This window comes from Camellia sinensis, unplaced genomic scaffold, assembly GCF_055761805.1.
Source record: "Camellia sinensis isolate YWXY unplaced genomic scaffold, ASM5576180v1 Unanchor10, whole genome shotgun sequence".
Taxonomy (NCBI): domain Eukaryota; kingdom Viridiplantae; phylum Streptophyta; class Magnoliopsida; order Ericales; family Theaceae; genus Camellia; species Camellia sinensis.
Window position 1 is genome coordinate 3,825,269 of NW_028128988.1, and position 19,454 is coordinate 3,844,722.

The 19,454-nt window shown below is 33.6% G+C and overlaps 1 pseudogene; it reads right to left on the reverse strand.

The window, feature by feature from the left end:
* Positions 1-300: 300 nt before the first annotated feature.
* LOC114265709 (phosphoinositide phosphatase SAC8-like) lies at positions 301-5,274 on the reverse strand (annotated as a pseudogene).
* Between the last annotated feature and the right edge of the window lie 14,180 nt (positions 5,275-19,454).

The window sequence follows — 19,454 nt, forward strand, 5'->3', positions numbered from 1 at the left end:
GCTTCACAGTAATGGGGCATTTATACATGCATTGTATGTACTTGTGTCAACATGAGAAAGGGCTTGTGATCCTCCTTTATATATAGATCCCACATACTCAAATCTATCATGATTAGACTACTTCAGCCATTCAATTTCCAGTTCATTCTATGGGCAGTGTAAACAGATTTGAAGCTCTATAATCAAAAGGCAGAATATGAATACGTCCAACATTTTGTTTACCTATCTATGTAATATATAATACTGCAAGGGTAAAATATGAGATATACAAGATAAATACTTACCTAATGCTGAGAAAAATTACTTGTACTGACAATCATATAAAGAGTTCAAAAACCCCAACAGATGCGGGATTTTCCCAATAACTGTGAAGATCTCAAGAGCATCAACTACCTACAACATGTAGGAACACAGGCATAGTAACATGCCACATAAACAATCCCTCCCCCTCCCTTTTTTTCTTTCTTTATCACCAGGAAAAACAAAAAAAGGGAAAGGAAAGGAAAGGAAAGGAAAGTAAAGACAATCAAAAAAAAGAAAAGAAAACCAAAATACTGCCAGCCAAGCATCTCTCTAAAAAATTATCAAGGGGAAAACAATTCCATGCCAAAACCCTAATGTGCAACTGTGCGTACCTTCAGTTTCAAGGAAACTCTATCCAACGATATGATGCTGGTAAGGACCGTGTAAAATATGAAGTTGTCATATGGGAAAAGTTCATAAGTTGTGAAAGTTGAGATCGAATCAAGAAACAAACTGGTGGCTTTCTTAAAGTTTCGAGTAGACATGTAGTATAAGCCTTCATACACCTTTAGACGATTCTTCCTTTCCTAGTCACCTCCCTCCTCAGGCCACCACCCCTTACTTCTTTGCTTTATCAATGCTCTTGGAAATAAGATCGAAATCCATATAGAAAAAGCCAATCTGTAGCGTATGGAAAACCAGGTCCATTTTCTGCCCAGCAGCTACTGTCTTGCTTTCTGTTAACTTGAGCTATTCCAGAGCCTTCTCCTGGGTTTACATCACGACAAGTTAGGAATAAAAGAAGTCTACAGAAATGCATAAAAAATAAGAAGATGATTAAAGAATTGAAAGACATAACAGTTATATACCTTGTCGCCAATTCGTATGAAAAACAATGACTTGGCTAAATGGGCTTCTCTAATTTCGCTTTCACATAAGTTTTCTTCAGCATCAGCAATCCTAATAAAAAATGCAACCCGATAAAAGTATAAAAGAGATCAAACAACTGTACATCATATACACTTGCGTTACATTTAGATACACAGAAAGGGGAGTGAAGGGAAGTATAAATTAGTGATGGAAAAAAAATGGAGGGGAGATACCCCTCTTCTTGTTTGGTTAGATAATAATTGACCAAGGGCTAGGTAGGGTGACCTTTCCGCCCTTTTGTTTGGTTAGACAATAATTATAAAGGGAAGGTAGGTACAAAAGCCAAATAGGTAATGTTTAAAAAGTAGGGGCTGTTTGGATAGACATGGATTTCAAAAATCAAGGGATTTGACCTTGATCATTCAAGGACAATAACTCAAATTTAGAAATGCTAGTTTATTTATGTATTTCAAGATTGAGTTAAATAGTTTTATCATAATAGATTTGAAATAATTATATAAAACTAGTTATTTGAAATCATGCCAAGAATTATCTTTCTAAATATAAGGATCCTCATGCCATATAAAACTACTTATGTTTTCGTAAAATGAGGGGTATAATTGGTATTAAAATTATATTTAAAAACCAGCACTTTGCTTCCCCTCCATTTCCTCCCAATTTTAGAGGAGACGGGAAGCGCTCAATTTGTGGACCCTCTCTCCCCTCACAAACCCTCCATATACTTTCCATTGTTTTCTCAAAAACAATCCAAACAAAAACCAATAACTGAACCATAAGCATCATCAGGCATTGTCTCCATTTGTGCATCTGTAACAAAGGCCCAAGAAAAAAAAAAATGAACCATCAATGCAGTTAGATCTAATAATTCCTTTCTGCTTTGATTGTATCTTTCCTTTTGTGTCCACGAGGAAGTATCTGCTCAGTTGGAATAATAATGATTAAAAACAGAATTATGGAAAACCCATATACCTAGATTGTGACATTTTATTCAGAAAATGTTCTAAATTATGAAAATTATACTCTGGTTCTGTTGATTACCCTTCCTTTTGAAGATCCTTAGAGACTTGGTCATAGAGAACTTGTATATTGTCGAGGTTTGAGTTGCCACAATAGTGATGGAAATCAAATGAAATATATCTGAATCAACTAGAAGTATAAATTAAAACTTCCCCTATATTAAGTAGGGAATGAAAGTCTAAAAGATGATGTTTTCATTTAGAAACAGAGCATGTGAAAATGATATGTAATATGCATAGATTTTCCATAAAAAAATGAAAAGCTGCTATGATTCAATCTATCTCTCAAATTTCAGCAAGGCCGGAAAATCTTATCCTTCCTAATTGCACGTGATAATGGTGGTTGAAGAAGAAACAAAAAGTTGATCATGTACAAATGGCAACTGAAGCTGTCACCTGCTTTCATCTCCTCCAATCTTTTTCACTGTTTTTTTTCCTGTAATCTTTCTTTAGTTTATCTCTCAGGTATCTTGTTAATAAGATTTTCAAAAGCCGAAAAGGCAAACAAATATTCTATTTATGATGTGTTTCAATCATCCAAGTCACATGTTGACCTAGATGGTTTCTAATGTACTGACAATATAAAATATATTCCAATCAATGCATCAGAAACATGGCATAATCTGAAGCGCAAGTACAGGCACATATCCTAGAACCTCTTCTCAGCACCAAAATTGGAACTCAAGCAGAAAGAGACAATGACACATCTCTTTTGCATTTATACATCTCTTTCTACTAAAAATACAATTTTTTCAACATTTTATAACATCAGATCCAGACATCTATTTTTCTAAAATTTTTCTGAAAAATAGAAATTAGTTTGACAAAAATAAACACCATAATGATATTTTTGAATTTTAAAAAATTATTTTCTCCCTAAAAAATTGTAAGACTATATAAAAATGATGAGTGTTTTTTACTTATTATTTTTTCACTAAATTAGATTTTAGTTTTTTTCAAAAAAAATCAGAAAATAATGCTGCAAACCAAACCAAACCAAACCAAACCGATCAATGGATGTCTAAGCAAACATCTATCACTGTGGATATTATATGTTCAAAATTAAAGATTTCCATACTCAGAAATCTAAAAAAAGTTCACAAATTGCAATGAACATGAAAAGAAAATCACCTCACATTTGGCAGCTTTTCCATTTCAGTAGCATATGCCATACTCAGTTGACCCTCATCGCCATGCTATAACACAAGATAACATAAAGATGAATATTTGCAATTGGAGAATACAAAACAATAATTGCATAAAATTATATGTAAACTTATGTGCATAAATTTCCAGTTTGGAATTCCATAAAGTGGACCAGCTGACCTAGACAATGTCATGGAAACTGACTCAAAGAATGTAAAATTTTTTTTGCTACCATAGTGATAATTTCCTATTTGAACCATCATAGAGTTTCTTTTACATAAAAAAAATAGACTTCAAAGAACAACATTCATATTTGTTACCTGGATTTCTCCACTTCCAGTAAGAAAACCATATTGAAACTACGCCCCAGGTTAATGTCCTAGTGTGGTGCTGGAAAGTCTTACCTTATTGGTTAGGTCAACTGCTACAGTCTCTCCGTATCTTTCTATAATATCATGAAAATGGCGCTCCACAACCTTTGACTAAAGGAAGAAAAACACAGTTAGATGCTCATCATTACACAACTTAAACATAAAGAGCTGTATCCAGAAGAAAATACATACTGTTTGCTCATGATCAATAATATTAAGTCGTGGTTTATAGCTCAAATCAACAATTTGCTCCCAAATGAGTGGAATTGAACCTCGAATCTAAAGCAAATTAAGAAGTAGCTGTTACTCATTGGTTCACTTGCCAGAAATTTACTTTGGGGTCCAGGGAAGAAAAAAACAAGTTAGCCAGTGAATTGGTCCACTTAAGATATTGAGTTGAAAAGATATTAACCGGAACAATTAGTATCTGAAGGCACATTTCCTGTGGAAATAATACCTGTAAAAATGAAGACATAGAACCTTCAAGGTTAGCCCCTCTTTTCCACATTCGGGTCCCTCCATTCAATATAACAACCAGTTACTACAATGTTTTGCCATAGCCATATTAATAGGAACAAAAACCAGTGATGTCTATATTGCACTACCTAAGCGCCATGTACACCTCCTTGAAATTAAAGTAATTATGGCTGGTGAATTTTTCAGCTTGAGTTGTCCAGTCCGATAGCTTATGCCTTGGTTAAGTGAAAACACCATAAATAAGAAACTACTCTTGCATCCATAGTTACCTTTAACACGCACGCATGTGCTCATGCATAAACACATGCGCGCACACGCACACACAAAATAAGCATTGAAAAGCTTCAGGATATTCCCTTGTAACAGAGGGATGATAAACCCATCAAGCTGCATAGGAAAAATAAAACATATTAGACAAAGAATTTGTTTCAGTGATCATATTTCAGATGTCCAAATAGGCAACGTTGATTAATCACTTAGAAGTACTTGGTTTGTTTTTTATTGCAAACTTAATGCAATATTTGTGTCCTAAGGAAAGACAGGTGAGTACAAAGCAATGATAACATCTTTTGAACATAAGAAATGTTAACCTTATTCTCAATGAGCTCCTCCAAAATATTTCTGTTCCAAACAAATCGGGGGTCAACCTCAAATACAAATAAGAATTTAGAATCCCAGACTATTCAGCAAAGTTGTAGCTACTGTTACTTGAAAACAACAAAAGAACAAATGATGTTAAATTTTTTACAGACACACCCCAGACAATACTTGATAGTCTCTTACCAACAGTCTGTTATAAACAGATCTTACAACTATGGAGTAATGAACCAAATTCTGAAGAATGAAGTGAAACTTAATTATGATGAGTTTGAATTTTCTTGAACTAGTTAATATCTTCACCTAACTGTCATTTCAGATTTTAAAAAGTAATCAAGCAACTTTGTCAAAGTACTGTATGAGTAATTTGGCCCACAGAGACATCTTTTTCCTTATATAGAAGTGTACAACATGCAATTTGGAAGTCACACTGATAATATCTGTTAAATTCATCAGGTTTGAGTTACTTCGAGTAAAAGTTAGCTAAGAAACACAGTAAGCAGACAAACCTGCTTCCAAATTGGTTTACTCATTACAGAGATACTAAAGTGCAAAGCTCATTAGCAGGAACAACTAATTAGCTAGGCTTATGGGGCTTCGAATAGCTCTGGTCTAGTTATGAGGCTTCAAATTATTTTGAAACAAGAAAACAAACAAAAAAACAACACTACAAGTCTACAATATTTAACCCTATTTTCTGACATGACTTTTGAAGTAAAGAAAGCTTCAATTAAAAATAGAAAACTCACCCCTTTTGACAAATAGATTTTTCTTTGCCATCTCTGTGTGCAAAACAGACTTTGATTCCTCATCAAACACCATCTCCTAAACCACAAAACCAAACCCAATAATAATTTAGTACAACAGAGATCGATTAATCAAAACAAATAATATAGGTAAAGATTGTGAAGATGAGAACCTGAAGGGCATCTTTGGCAGCAATGGCAAAAGGAGGAGTAGTGAAGAGAGCGAAACCCATAGGATGTTCACCTTTGCAGTTAACCTGCGAAGCCTCGTAACGAGGTAACCATCTGAGAAGGTTCTGGAGTTCTCTCTCCTTCACATCCTCCGGGAGGCCCGATATGAAGATCGTTCGAAACTAGAAACCATCTAATGGATCTACTAATGATTTGAAAATGAATCGATCGAATTGATGAAATGAAATTGAAAATGTACCTCGTTGTTGGAGAGGCGATTAGGGTTTTCCATGGGCATGGAATGGTGGTGAAGAGGAGGAGCAGCCGTGGGAGTAGGAGGAGGTGGAGGAACAGTCGCCGGCGGCCACTACGGATGGTAGGGATGGATTTTTGATCGTTCGAACCTAGAAACCAAACACAGTGATGAATCTAATGGATCTACTAATGATTTGAAAATGAATCGATCGAATTGATGAGATGAAATTGAAAATGTACCTCGTCGTTGGAGAGGCGATTGGGGTTTTCCATGGACATGGAATGGTGGTGAAGAGGAGGAGCAGTCGTGGGAGTAGGAGAAGGTGGAGGAACAGCCACTGGTGGCCACTGCAGATGGTAAGGGTGGATTTTTGATAAATTTTTTTTTGGGGGGGAGGAGAGGGGGAGAGGGAAAAACAAGCGCGAAGGGAAAAATAAAGCTGAGCACTCAGATTGCGTTTTTTTTTTTTTTTTTTTTTTTTGCGACGGTGGTTTATGCGGTCGCAAAAACTTGCTTTTTTGTGACGGGAAGTAGTGCCGTCGCTTCAACCCGATCTATTGGCGACGGCAAGTGGTGCCATCGCAAAAACTCACTTTTTGCGACGGGAATAGTGTCGTCGCAAATACTTCCGTGTTATATGTCCCTTTTCCTTGTAGTGTAGGGCAAACCTCCTTTCTTATATCAACCAAAACTCAATACAACCCAACACAACTCAACTTAATTCAACACAATTCAACATAGTCTACACAATTCAACATAATCAACACACTTCAACATAATCAATACAATTTCACATAATCACCACAATTCAACATATTTTAACTCAAAACCACTAAATATAATTCAACATAATTCACGGTGTACTCTTAAATTTTCATTTCATCATTTCATCCCAAGGCTCATGTTATCCATATCATTAACTAATCATTTTTCCCAAATTTCATTTCATATCATAGCATGATTTACAATATCCATAAATAAGGTTCAATCACTAATTTATAATATAATTTTGAAACACCTCCAAAATCTAATTAAACTTGTACATATATAATTCAACCTACCAATTTTATGAATCTACTTTCAATTTGGGCAAAATCATTAATCATCATAACGAATCAACTTAGGGTTTTCAAGGAAAATTAAGATTTTTAACAAAAATTCAAACTTCTTAAACCACTACTTTTAATTTCAATTTTCCTCTTGATTATACACATAAGGTTCATAATCCACTATATTAACCCAACAGTTGAACCCCCAACACTTCAAACCCTAAACCCCCAAAAATCATAATGTACACTATATGCTCGAAAATGTGGGTTTTACATGTATATAATCAAAATACCACAAATCTATCTATTTATGGAAGTATTGAAGAAGAACTAGGACCTCTACCTCAAGAATCAAGCAAAGGAGCAAAGCTTTGATGAGATTCTACCACAAATCCGAACTTCAATCGGTTGAAAAGTGCAATCTTCAAGCCTTCTTCATTTCTTTGTAAGAGATCTTGGCCAATCCTTTGGAAAATGGAAGGAATTTGAGGTCAAAACCCTAGGGTTTTCGGACCTAGGGTGAGAGGAATGAAGAAGGAAAAGGAAAATGGAAAGAATGGGCTAAAAATCACGTTTTTAAGCTGCTGAATTCGCGCAGTTCGCTCGAGCGTATATTTCCACGATCGAGCGTACCTGCTTCTAGCACAGATATGAAAACTTCAAATGGGTATAACTCTCTCATCGGGACTCCGTTCTAGGTCGTTCTTGTGTCCAAATTGAAGCCCCAGAAACAAGCTTTCCAATGGTTCCAGCCTCACATTCAAATTCAAAGCACGGAAGGAGAAAAGGGCAAAAGAGTGAAGGTTGGTCAAAAACTCAAACTCAAACTTGGGGCTTTTTATCCAATCTTACCTAAATACCTTGTTAAGACTTCAATCAAGGTTCCAAACATCACCCAAGGGTCCTCAATTATAATATTTAAGGTTCATTTGCCAACCCATTAATATCAAGAGTCCGACAACCATACAAGTTTTAAGGTGACGGGCACCACTTTGCACCAATCCAATGTAAATTAAAATCCGAGTCATTACACCCTCACTTCCGACCTCTATGTCTTACCAACCCACAAATCATGCAAATAAGATCCAAATCACACAAAAATAATACCCAAATCAGACAAAATTATATACAAATCATACAAAATAAAATCCAAATCACACAAAATCATCCCCATTGCCACAAAGCAAACCCCTTTCTAATGACTCCTATTTCTCCAAACAAACGGTGTTGGAGTTGATGTATATTGAGGCAATGGAGCTAGTGTTGCTGAAATTTTTCGGTGACATAGAAGGTTCAGAAACTACTAATGGCAGTTAGTGGAGTTTGGTGATGATGAAGGAGACCAAGGGAAGAGAATTATGAAGACATTTTAGGGTTCAGATAAAGAATATAGAGGATAGATATGGTAGGGTTATTAATGTCTTTTTATGTTATTGTGTACAGGTAACATGGTAATTTTATCTTTTCCATTAATTTTGTCAAAAGACACGCTAATAGGGGTATCAGTGTAATTTCTAAAACGTGAGGGGGAAAGTTGTATTAAATGCAAACCTTAAGGGGTGTCAGTGTAATTTACTCAATTAACAATTGTTTGGGCGAGAAATTTATTTGTAATTAAGCAATCTCAACCTTTCAATATTTATTTAGGTCAATCTTTAGTTTATTTCGAATCAAACAAATCTGACCAATATATTTTGGTAAAATCGCTAAAATCACCGTTAAACCAACAAATCATTCAAACCAAAAATGATTTAACTTAATCAGTTAGGTCAAAAGACCAACCAGATTACACAAAAATTAATTAATTAAAACTTTTAAATTTTATTTTATTAAAATTTAAAAACAATCTATTAATTTAAATTTAAAATTAACATAATATAAATTTAAAATTATAATAATCTATCCCATGATTTATAAGTTTTAAATACAAATTTTAAATTATCATAATTATTTCATAATTTTTGTATTAAGGAGTAATAAGAGTGACATTGAGATTATCAATATATCTGTATATTTTACAAAACAATACTTTTAAGGAGAGATATTATAAGAGTTTCAAAATCTCATACAAAATTATTTTTAAAATCAAAACCTCTATGTGAGCTCGTAAAATAAAAGTTAAATGGAAGTTAGCTAATGGAGATTTTCTTAATTGTTTAAAATTAAGAAAATCCAAGAAATTAGTATGAGATATTGATCATAAGGCTTCTAGATAAAAATCTTCTTTTGCTTATATAAATTAGAGTATAAGATTCATTTTATGTAAGTGAAATAATTCACTTTTTCTTTCTTTTACCGATGTAGGATTGTAAAATAAAAGGTAAATGGAAGCTAGTCAAAGAAAATTTTCTTAATTGTTTAAAATTAAAAAAATTTAATAATTTTAGAATGAGGATTTAGAGCTCTTAGAAGGTTTCTCTCTAAAAATCACATTTTCCTTATATAATATACAGATTTGAATTATCACTCGCTAGTTTTTAAAATATACAACTAAATAATTTTTAAAATTTTAAAAACTCTTTTAAAAATTTTAAAAACTCTTTTAAAAAATATATCTTTTAAAATTGATTTTCAAATCGAACCAAACGGCTTCTTTTAGTCTTTTGGGTAAGTGAAGTATTTTTTTGTTGGATCTTTTAAAAATGACATTTTTTTTTTTCAATTATTAAGATTTTGGACGAAGAAAATTTTGGAGACTTATCCAATATGGGGACTAAAGCCATTGTTTGAATGGTCTACGACATGAGTCGGCCGGGTGTTTAACTGTCATGACCGGACTGGCTAGTTGTAGGTCGATCAGTTTCTATAGGTAGAACCAAAGTATATCAATATCAAAGGACCAAAGAGAAGAGAATAAATTACTTGCTTACACTCTGGTTTATAAAAAAAATAAGGATAAAATAAACTACTTGCTTGCATTGCAGTCTGATTTGGAGAAAGGGAGAACAAATTACTTGCTAGTTCATTACATTCATATATACAAACAAAGTGCATAAAAATAAAAATAAAAAATAAAAAAGTATACAATTTACTAGATTGGAAAGAAAAGAAAACAGAATCTAACTAGCCATGGTGTTTAAATTTGAATTTGGGGTGATTGTTGTGCTTTATGCACGGGGTCACTGTTATGCGGTCAATAGGGTCTATTATGGGTCTTATTTCAATAATTTGAATCATTCACTTTTAAAGTATATCAAATAAAATATATCTGCGAAAAAATCAAATTGATCGGATATCGATAACTTTTTCATCTAATTACATTTGTATTTTAAAAAAATGAATGGTTAATGTGATTTTGTGCATAAAATAGAATGTAAATGTACTTAGGTGAATGGGCTACCAATATCCGATTAATTTAATTTTTTTCAAATATATTCTACTCAATATCTCTAAAAATTGAATGATTCGGATTATCAAAATAAGGCTCGAAGTGAGGCCAGTTAGCTGTAAAACAGTGACTGTTGTGCTTTATGCACAGTAGCTACATATACTCATCTTCCTTAACATTTGGCAACATTTGTCCTTCTATTAGCATTTAATAGAATTAATCCATTGGCTAGAGCTCTTAAAGTGTACGAAGAGGTTAAGAGTTCGATTCTTTCCACCTGCATAAGGGTCGTATTACCCTTGCAATCATTTGGGATATCTCTCTCCTTCTTCGGGAGTTTATTTGTAGTCATCTATGCTATAATTGTTGGTTTAAACTACGTCAATGTATTGAGATACATTGTAATTTTTTTTTAAAAGAGTAATTACATTGATGGCCCTCAAAGCATACATTACGTTACATTTTAAATCTCAATATTTTAATTGTTCTATTTCAAGTCTCAAAGTATATCATTCGTTACACTGTAATTCTTGATGTCAACACCAATCAAAATGAGTAAAAACAGAGATATTTATAAAATTTTACATGAAATTACAGCGTAATGAGGAGCCTAATAGGTTTGACTTGGTGACTCTACTCCCGTTGATGCTCGACTTTAGAAAGAAAAATAAATTATATTAATTTGATGTGTCTAAATAAAATAATAATATTAGGTTGTTTTACAACACATTTTTTTTAGTATATATTATATGTAAGTTATGTCATTTATATCATAAATATTATAACTAAATTACTTTTATATTCAAAATAAAAAATAATATAATGGATCATGATCAAATATCACTTATGACATGATTAAGACTTTTTCGATCATAACCAAAATAATAATTGTAATAAGTTATAACACTACAACAAATGACGGTTTTAAAAATAAAAATTTAGGGATAAAATCACTTTTTAGATACGTAACATTTTTTTTTTGGGTCAAAAATAGCATTATTGTATTTTTAGAGACAAAAAAATTATTATTTTTTTGGGACCCAAATTTTATCTAAAAAAATGATTGTCCCTAAAAATGTATCTACCAGCAACAATTTTAAAATTTTATTGCTAAAACTTTTTTTTTTTTTTTCGAATTGACCTTTTAGCAATTATTCTCGTGACAACACAAATTGGTTCTTAAATATTTTTTACAACAAAATTTTTATTTTTTGAAACAAAAATTTGATATTTAAAACTCTTATTTGTTATAGTATAACCAACTTTACAACATAACTAAGGATCATAACCAAAGACTAATTGAGGCATAATCAAATACCTCAGGCATAACTAAAATAAAACAACAAGTGATTATAATCAAATTATAATTTACATTACAATTAGTCATAGTCAACTAATACCAGAACAAATAATAATAAAAAACTACAAAAAAATCACAACTAGATGTGTTATAGAATTTTCCCAACTAAACCCACTTACACTTGTGATTGTAATATATACCTCTTAACTTGTCCACTAATGATTCTAATTTCTAATATAATCTGTAGCTCTTTATGGTTATTTATATAGAGAACTTCTAAATTATTAAAAAAATATATCATTTTGATCTTTAATTTATGAAAGTGTACAAATGAATCCCTAAATTATTGTGAAATGTCACTTTGTCCCATAAATTATAAAAGCGTATAGATAAACCTCTTAAATTATAAAAACTGTACAAATTGGACCCCTAACAAAAGGGGTCAGAATGAAACATGCCCATAGTGTATAAAACTATACAATTTAGACCCCTAACGAAAGGAACGCCAATAGTTTAGGAGTCTATTTGTACGCTTTTATAATTTAAGGAACAAAATGATACTTCACAATAATTTAAAAAATCTATTTACAAGCTTTTATAACTTAGGAATTCAAAATGAAATTTTTCAACAATTTAGGAGGTCATGGTGTAAATAATCCCAGCTGAAATTATTGGTTATATTTCCACATTATTTGATAAAACTCTTCTATTTTGCTAATAAAAACAAGAGACAAAACAATACAAAGGTATCTCCGACCAGGGAACATAAGTTGCATTTTTTTTGTTTAATGGTAAAAGGCTGAATTTTGATGCAAACTGACAAAAATATTACCTTTTTTTTTTGTTTATTTATTTATTTAAGAAAAAGTGTGGTTGACTAGAAAATGGTACAATCATATTCAAAATTTCAAGCCTCATGTTTCTTACAGAAAGAAAATATGAGAAAAAGGCACCAAGGGACTACAACAAATGCTGCAAGCTTTAACAAATCTTCAGTCTCCTTTGAAATCACTCCAATCCTTGACCAGTCTCCACTATACCTTCATATTTAATTGTGCAGATTTTGCAAGTTAGAGTTGTGTGAGAGAGAGAGAGAGAGAGAGTAGATACTAGTAAAATCTAAACACTACTATATCTATTTAGATCAGAAAAAATAAAATAAAACAAAATAAAAATAAAATAGTAGAAATAATTTCTAGGAGATTACCTCGCATCGATGAACCCCAATCCGAGCACTGTAATTGCAGACTGAGCAAGAATTGTGTTTGAAACTCTCAATGAAAAAATGGGTTCCTATTTGTCCCTTGATTTCTCACCCAGTTCTCTCTTTTGAGCTATTATTGTACTGCTTCTAAACTTTGTCCCATTTTTCTTCACAACCATGTGTGTAAGGACGTTGGAGATAACACTCTTTTCTGTGATCAGCATTTTCTTGTCCAAGTCCTTTCTTGCATATTCATTGGTGGCTATCATTACATACATATCCAAAAAAAAAAAAACTCAAGGTAAGGGTAAAAATATAGCGATCCCGGTTTTTCCCTTTCTTTTTTATTCCGGACTCGATTCCGTGATTGATGGTTATTGGTTGTGTTGCATTTCCATCCTTTAACTCTTAGTGAGTGAGTTTAGAAATGTTTTGGGCAGAGTTGTTATAGGTTGGTTGAGCTTTGGTCCCATTCCTCGTTGCCCAAATTTTTGGTGGTACGCTCGAGTAGGTACTTTTGCACTCGAGCGGAGTTTGATTTTTGGTTGTCCGCTCGAGTGGGTATCTTTGCGCTCGAGCGGAGTTTGCACACTTCCAGTATACGTGCCTCTGCAAAAGTACTGCAGGGTTGTTTTTCACGCTCGAGCGGATTTCTTCACACTTGAGCGGGTCGCGCTCGAGCGGGCCTCTTTGCGCTCAAGCGGGTGTTTTGTGTCTGTGAAAGTACTGGAGGTGGTGAATCTACGCTCGAGCAGAACTTCTTTCGCGCTCGAGTGGGTGTGTTTTGCAGTTGTGTCTTGGCGCTCGAGTGGGTATTCTTGCGCTCGAGCGGGTCCAATTTTTTGTGCTTGACGCTCGAGCGTCCTATTTTCCGCTCGAGCGGACCTGTTTGTATATCACTTCGGGACTTCACCTTTTGGATCACTTTTTGATTTCCTTTTTCTCTCTTAATTACTTTTTCAAAACTCCATTGGAGAGTCTCTCTCTCTATAATACCAACTTCTCTCTAGGGTTTGATCTAGTAGGAGTGATCCCCTATCCTTGGGCCTTTGTAAAAAGTGTTGATCTCGTTGTGGGCTACGTTTTGATCCGAATGTCTTGAGGTTTGGAGCATTTCAAAATTCTTTATCTTCTCCATTTGAGCTCCGAGTTTGAGGTAGGGATTTCCTTGTTCTTTTACAATGCTCGTCTATAGATAGACATGTGGTAGTTTTGTATTGCATGAAAATCATATCCATGTTGGGTTTGTTTGAAAATCATGAGGGTGAACCTAGGGTTGGTTGCTTAAAACTGGGTTTGTTATCATTGATGGTGATTTGGACTAATTGAGGTGTAAATTAGTACATTATTGTTAAAAGGAGAAAAAGCCCTAATTTATGTTTGATTTGATAAATTAAAAGAGGGGTTTTGTACTTTGGGCCAATACATATGTATTTTGGGTCTCGAATGAGGTTATTGTTATTTGTTGTGGGTATTTGAGCCTTTTTGGTCAATATTGAGAAAGAGGGAGAAAAGCCCTAATTTTACTGTTATGAATTAATGTGCATACTTGATTTGGAAAGTTATGAAAGAATGAAATTGGTTTTGTGAAATGAGAGGAATGATATTGATTTTATGAAATGAAGAGGTTTTAGAATTAGAAAATCCTGGAAGTCGATCTTGGAAATGGGTAGTGTAATGTTAACTCCATGTGAGTTTTAGAAAATGAATATGAGAATTGAATTGTTGTATCTTGAGTGTTGAATACACACATTTGAGGGAAAATCGTTGTTGGATTTAAGATCTCATGAGAGGTTAAGTCTTTATAATAGATGTACTAAAATCATGCATCTAGAGGTTTTGTCCTTGGTCATCGGTGGAGGATGACATGGTTATGTTGAATTGTCGTGTATGCATTACACCTGTGTTGATTGAACATTGTATGTAATGAAGTGCTTTTGTACATTATATATGTATAAATTGTTAGGGAGGAGAAAGGTGATGTACTCCAGCGTGTGGGAGGAGATAGGGGATGTACTTCACACACCTATGCGTTCATATATTTTAACACATTGATTATGTATCTTGATAGTTCATGTGCATGTATTACACTTATTGGTTATACCTTAATATGTTGAGTTGGTTGATGTTATATACCGCGCTTATAATGAGGGGTACCATTACCTTCTAGCTAGTGCCTGGAGAATGTGGACGGGGTACCATTACCTTCCAGCTTGTGTCTAGAGAATGTGGCTAGTCATTTGTCGGGAGACATATCCTTGGCTTATTGTGCTTATAGCCGGTAGAGCAGAGTTTTATTGTTAATGCCCCAGTGTATCTGAGTAGTTTCGGTTGCGATGGTTACAATTTTGAAAGGCCGAGTTGCCTCATTTGATAATTATATACATGTTGATGATTTGTTGTCTCCCTTTTATTAAAGGCATGCATGTATAGATATGAATGTTTTGGGAACAAACCAAAATGACATTTTGAGATTTTGGAAAGTGTGAAGGAAATCGAGTATTTTGAAAATATGTTTTGAGGAAAAGCACATCTGTTGTAAGTATGGAAAATGGGAGGGAAGTAATGGGCTTTTAGTGAAATTGTTTTTCCTAAGAAGTTGTTATTGTTATGAAAGTTTGGGAACCGGGGGTATTGAAAGGAAAAGAAAGATGTATCGCTTATAGCGTCGAATGAAATGGTTGTTTTCGAGAAAAGCTCATACTTATGTATATTTTGTATAAACTGTCACATTACTATCGTAGTATGATATTGACCATTCATGATCATAACTATCTGTAAGTTGTTATTGTTGAGGATCATGTTGAGATCCCTACTGGACTATATGTTCATCCCACGTTGTTGAATCTTTTTCAGGTAATAAGCAGGATGTGCTACAAGATTTTGGATCTTCTTATTTGTCGGCCACGGGGCCTCTTTCTTGTTGGCGGAATGCCATAGATGTAAAAGGGTTACACCCTTCTTCTTGATTCTTTAATGATGTAAGCCTGCGGGCCTTTTATTCTGTATGCTCATGTTGTATTTAATTTGCATTCGAATGAGAGAATGGTTATTAATTTCTACTCATCGGACTAATGAGTTTATTTCCGCATGTTATCTCTGAAATTGAATTAAGTACTGAATTTGGTAATACCTTCAAGTAAAATAAAAGTGGGGCGTGACAAAAAATGTCATTTAACAAAAAACACAAACTCTAAATTTTCTAACATTTGATGAGCATTCAAGTAAAAACCTAAATAAAAGGTAATTATGTTAGCACACCCAACTTTATCTTAGTATGCATGTTTGTATTATTTCAATATCAATTGTCCAAAAATAATATTAACTTCCAAACAAAATTATTTGTTTGAATATCGTATTGAATAAAATTTTTATTTGAACAATAGAATTTTGTTTAAAATTGAAATTCGAACAATTAATTTTTGTTTCAAAGTTAATATTCAAACAACATAAATAATTTATACTTGGAAAAAAATAATGAGTTAGGAATAGAATTAGAGTAAAGATATAATTACCCAATTTTTACACAAATTTATAGCCTATCTCACATGGGAGTATAAGAGAGTTCGTTGAATTTTGTGTGGAAAAAAAAATGATTCATTTACACAATTTTTTTCTCCGAAATGTGCTTTTGACCTGTAAGAAAATGATTATGACCTTTTTAACCGTCAAAAACATATTCGGGAAAAATGCAGAAGGAAAAATTGTATGGATGTAGCATTGCTAGTATAGAAAAATAGACATTCATTGTTGGTAATAAACTCAATGGACTGGGGTTTTAAAAAAAAATAATGTTCGGTCCATACAAAATCCTCAGTTTGGTCAAGCCTGAATTATGTGGCACCATCAAAAGGACACAAAAAAAAAAAAAAAAAACCACGCTTTTCTTTGCTCTCTTTGTCTACACCAACAATCCTCTCTCTCTTTCTCTCTCAAACAAATAGCGTGGTCTCTCTCTTCTCTCTCAGATCTGAATCTATGAAAAAAATAAAGGAAGGGGTGATTGGAGAACCGACCTCCATACCCTCGCCACCACTTTTCTGCTAACCACCGTGAACCACCCACCCCCTTTCACGAACCTTGCCACTGCAAGTTCAACCCTCTTTTCCGCTATTGCAAATCATGGATCACTGCGCTAGAGAGAGAAGAAAGAATGGAAGGGGAAACGTGGGTTTAAAAGCACCATTTTTGTAATGCCCTCAAATTATTAAGAACAAAACAACATCCAACTGGACAAAAATATATATTTATATATATACCAATAATAACAACCAGTGATTACAAGATTAATCCCAAAGATTCTCTTTCTCAATGAACTATAAGTTGGGAATCACAACTTACATGAATAATTTTCATAGTTCAAAAAGCTAAAGAGAATTTATAACAAATGCACTACGAGCTTAGAATCTTTAAGGTAAAGCCTTCATTGAACAAAAGAACTCATGGTCCCAAAACAAAACCAAAACTCCAAAATGCCATCTCCCATGTTTTGCAAAATGTTCTTGGCTCAAACAAAAAGTGTTGATCCATTCCTACTTCATTGGGGCGGTTGCTGCTCATGAAGCCCTGAAAATTTATTATATAGGAATGAACAATTGCCCAATAGAGAATATATTTAACCAAGTATATAAATATTTGATTTAAATTATGCATAACCCATGACCCTTACCCATGAACACTAGTTCCACAATCCCATATTCCCATGTACATTATTCCAATTCATTCCACATTTCCACATTTCTTTGTCCTTAGACGGATGGCAAGTGGGCACCTCAAGTCCTCCACATTCATTGTCCTCACATGATTGGACATGTGGACACCTCAAGCATTCCCACATTTATCATCCTAGCATGATTGGGCAAGTGGGCACCTCAATTTCCCAGCACGGGTAATATCGTGACACACATCAAACAATTTATTCAATAACTCTAGTTTTGTCATAACACAAGATGCATCGACACATCATCAATTTATCCATTAATTCCCCTTTACTACCAACCAAGACCCATGAACAACGATTAAGGCTTCACAAGCGAATTAGGGCTTTTCATTCCATTCTTTCATTTTCCAAGATTCATGATGTGTACATCATTTTTCATTAAGCAATAACCAATTATTCCATAAAATTTGGGGCAAAAGCCCTCTATCACCATTAATGCCCACATATGAATCACCCATTCCCAATCACACACACATATCATGAAATTAATACAAAATTAAAAGGGTAAAAATATTCCTACCTCAAGGTTGCGTGAGAAGGGATGAAGACTCAACAAGATGAACTCCTAAACTATCATGATCCAATCGGTTCAAAATGTAGTTTTCAACAAGATCAACACTTTTGATAAAGGAACAAGAAGAGATTCTTACTATAAATAGATGAAATCTAGAGTTTTGGTACTAGGGTTTTCGGAAAAGAGGAGTAAGAAGAAAAAAAATGGAAAAAGTGAGAGAAATGAGTCAAAAAGTGGGCTTTAAAATATCTGCTCCTGAACAGACCGCTCGAGCAAACTTTCCACTGCTTGAGTGAAGTGTACAAAAGCAAAGTGACCACTTAGGCAAACTTTACACCGCTTGAGTAGTAAACGCAAAGTCCCACAGAAGTTTTGCATAGTTACGGTGGAATTACTGGGATCCTCATATCTTCGCTCAAGCGACCACAGAACCACTCAAGCAGTCTCGCTTGCAAACAGACAAGATACTGAGAGTTTTGCATCTTCGTTCGAGCAACTAATTGACCACTCTAGCAATCACCCAGAACAGATTGTTACAATTTTCACTCTGTTTCTTTAAAACTCTAGTGATCAAAATTAGGGCTGCAAACAAGCCGAGCCAAACTTTAGTATGTTTGGGCTTGTTTACTAAGATTTTAACGAACTCGAGCTCGAGCTCAATAAAAATTTAATGAACTGCTCGAGCCGAGTTGGCTTAGGCTTGACTCGAACTCAAGCATGTTCACGAGTTTTAACGAGCCAAAAAATTTATAAATTCATACTTGCATATGAGACAAAAGTTACAATTAAAACTTTGATTATACAATTATATATACAATATATATAAAGATTCTAAAAAAAGAAGTCAATATTTTATCAAAATAATAATATCTACTACCACTATTTTATAAATGTACTATCTATAGTTAACTATTATTTACATTTATATTTTTTAAATATATAAATAAATATTTGTTTTATTTTTCGTACATATTTTTACATTATTTAATATATAAATAATAACTATTAAACGAGCCAGCTAACGAGCCGAGCGTTAGAATGTTTGGATTTGTTTATTAAAAATTTAACGAGCTTAAGCGCAAAAAAAAAAAAAAAAAATTAACCAACCAAGTTCAAACGAACTCTTACCGAGTCGAGCTCGAGTTTATTCAAGAACGGCTCTATTCATTTACAGCCCTAATTAAAACCCACATGACCTCCATTTTGACACAAACTCCACATATTTTCACACACATTCTTCCACAAACACACACACACACAAATCCCTCACAACCCATGACGATCCTGACTCGATCTTGAAACTAACTGGCCCTAATTTGTCTATCTTAGAGGGTAATTGAATGGGTGTAGAGAGATTAACCATATTTTTTTTTTTCATTTAAGACTTCTCTCTCTTCCTGTGCATATGCAATACATACAACTATG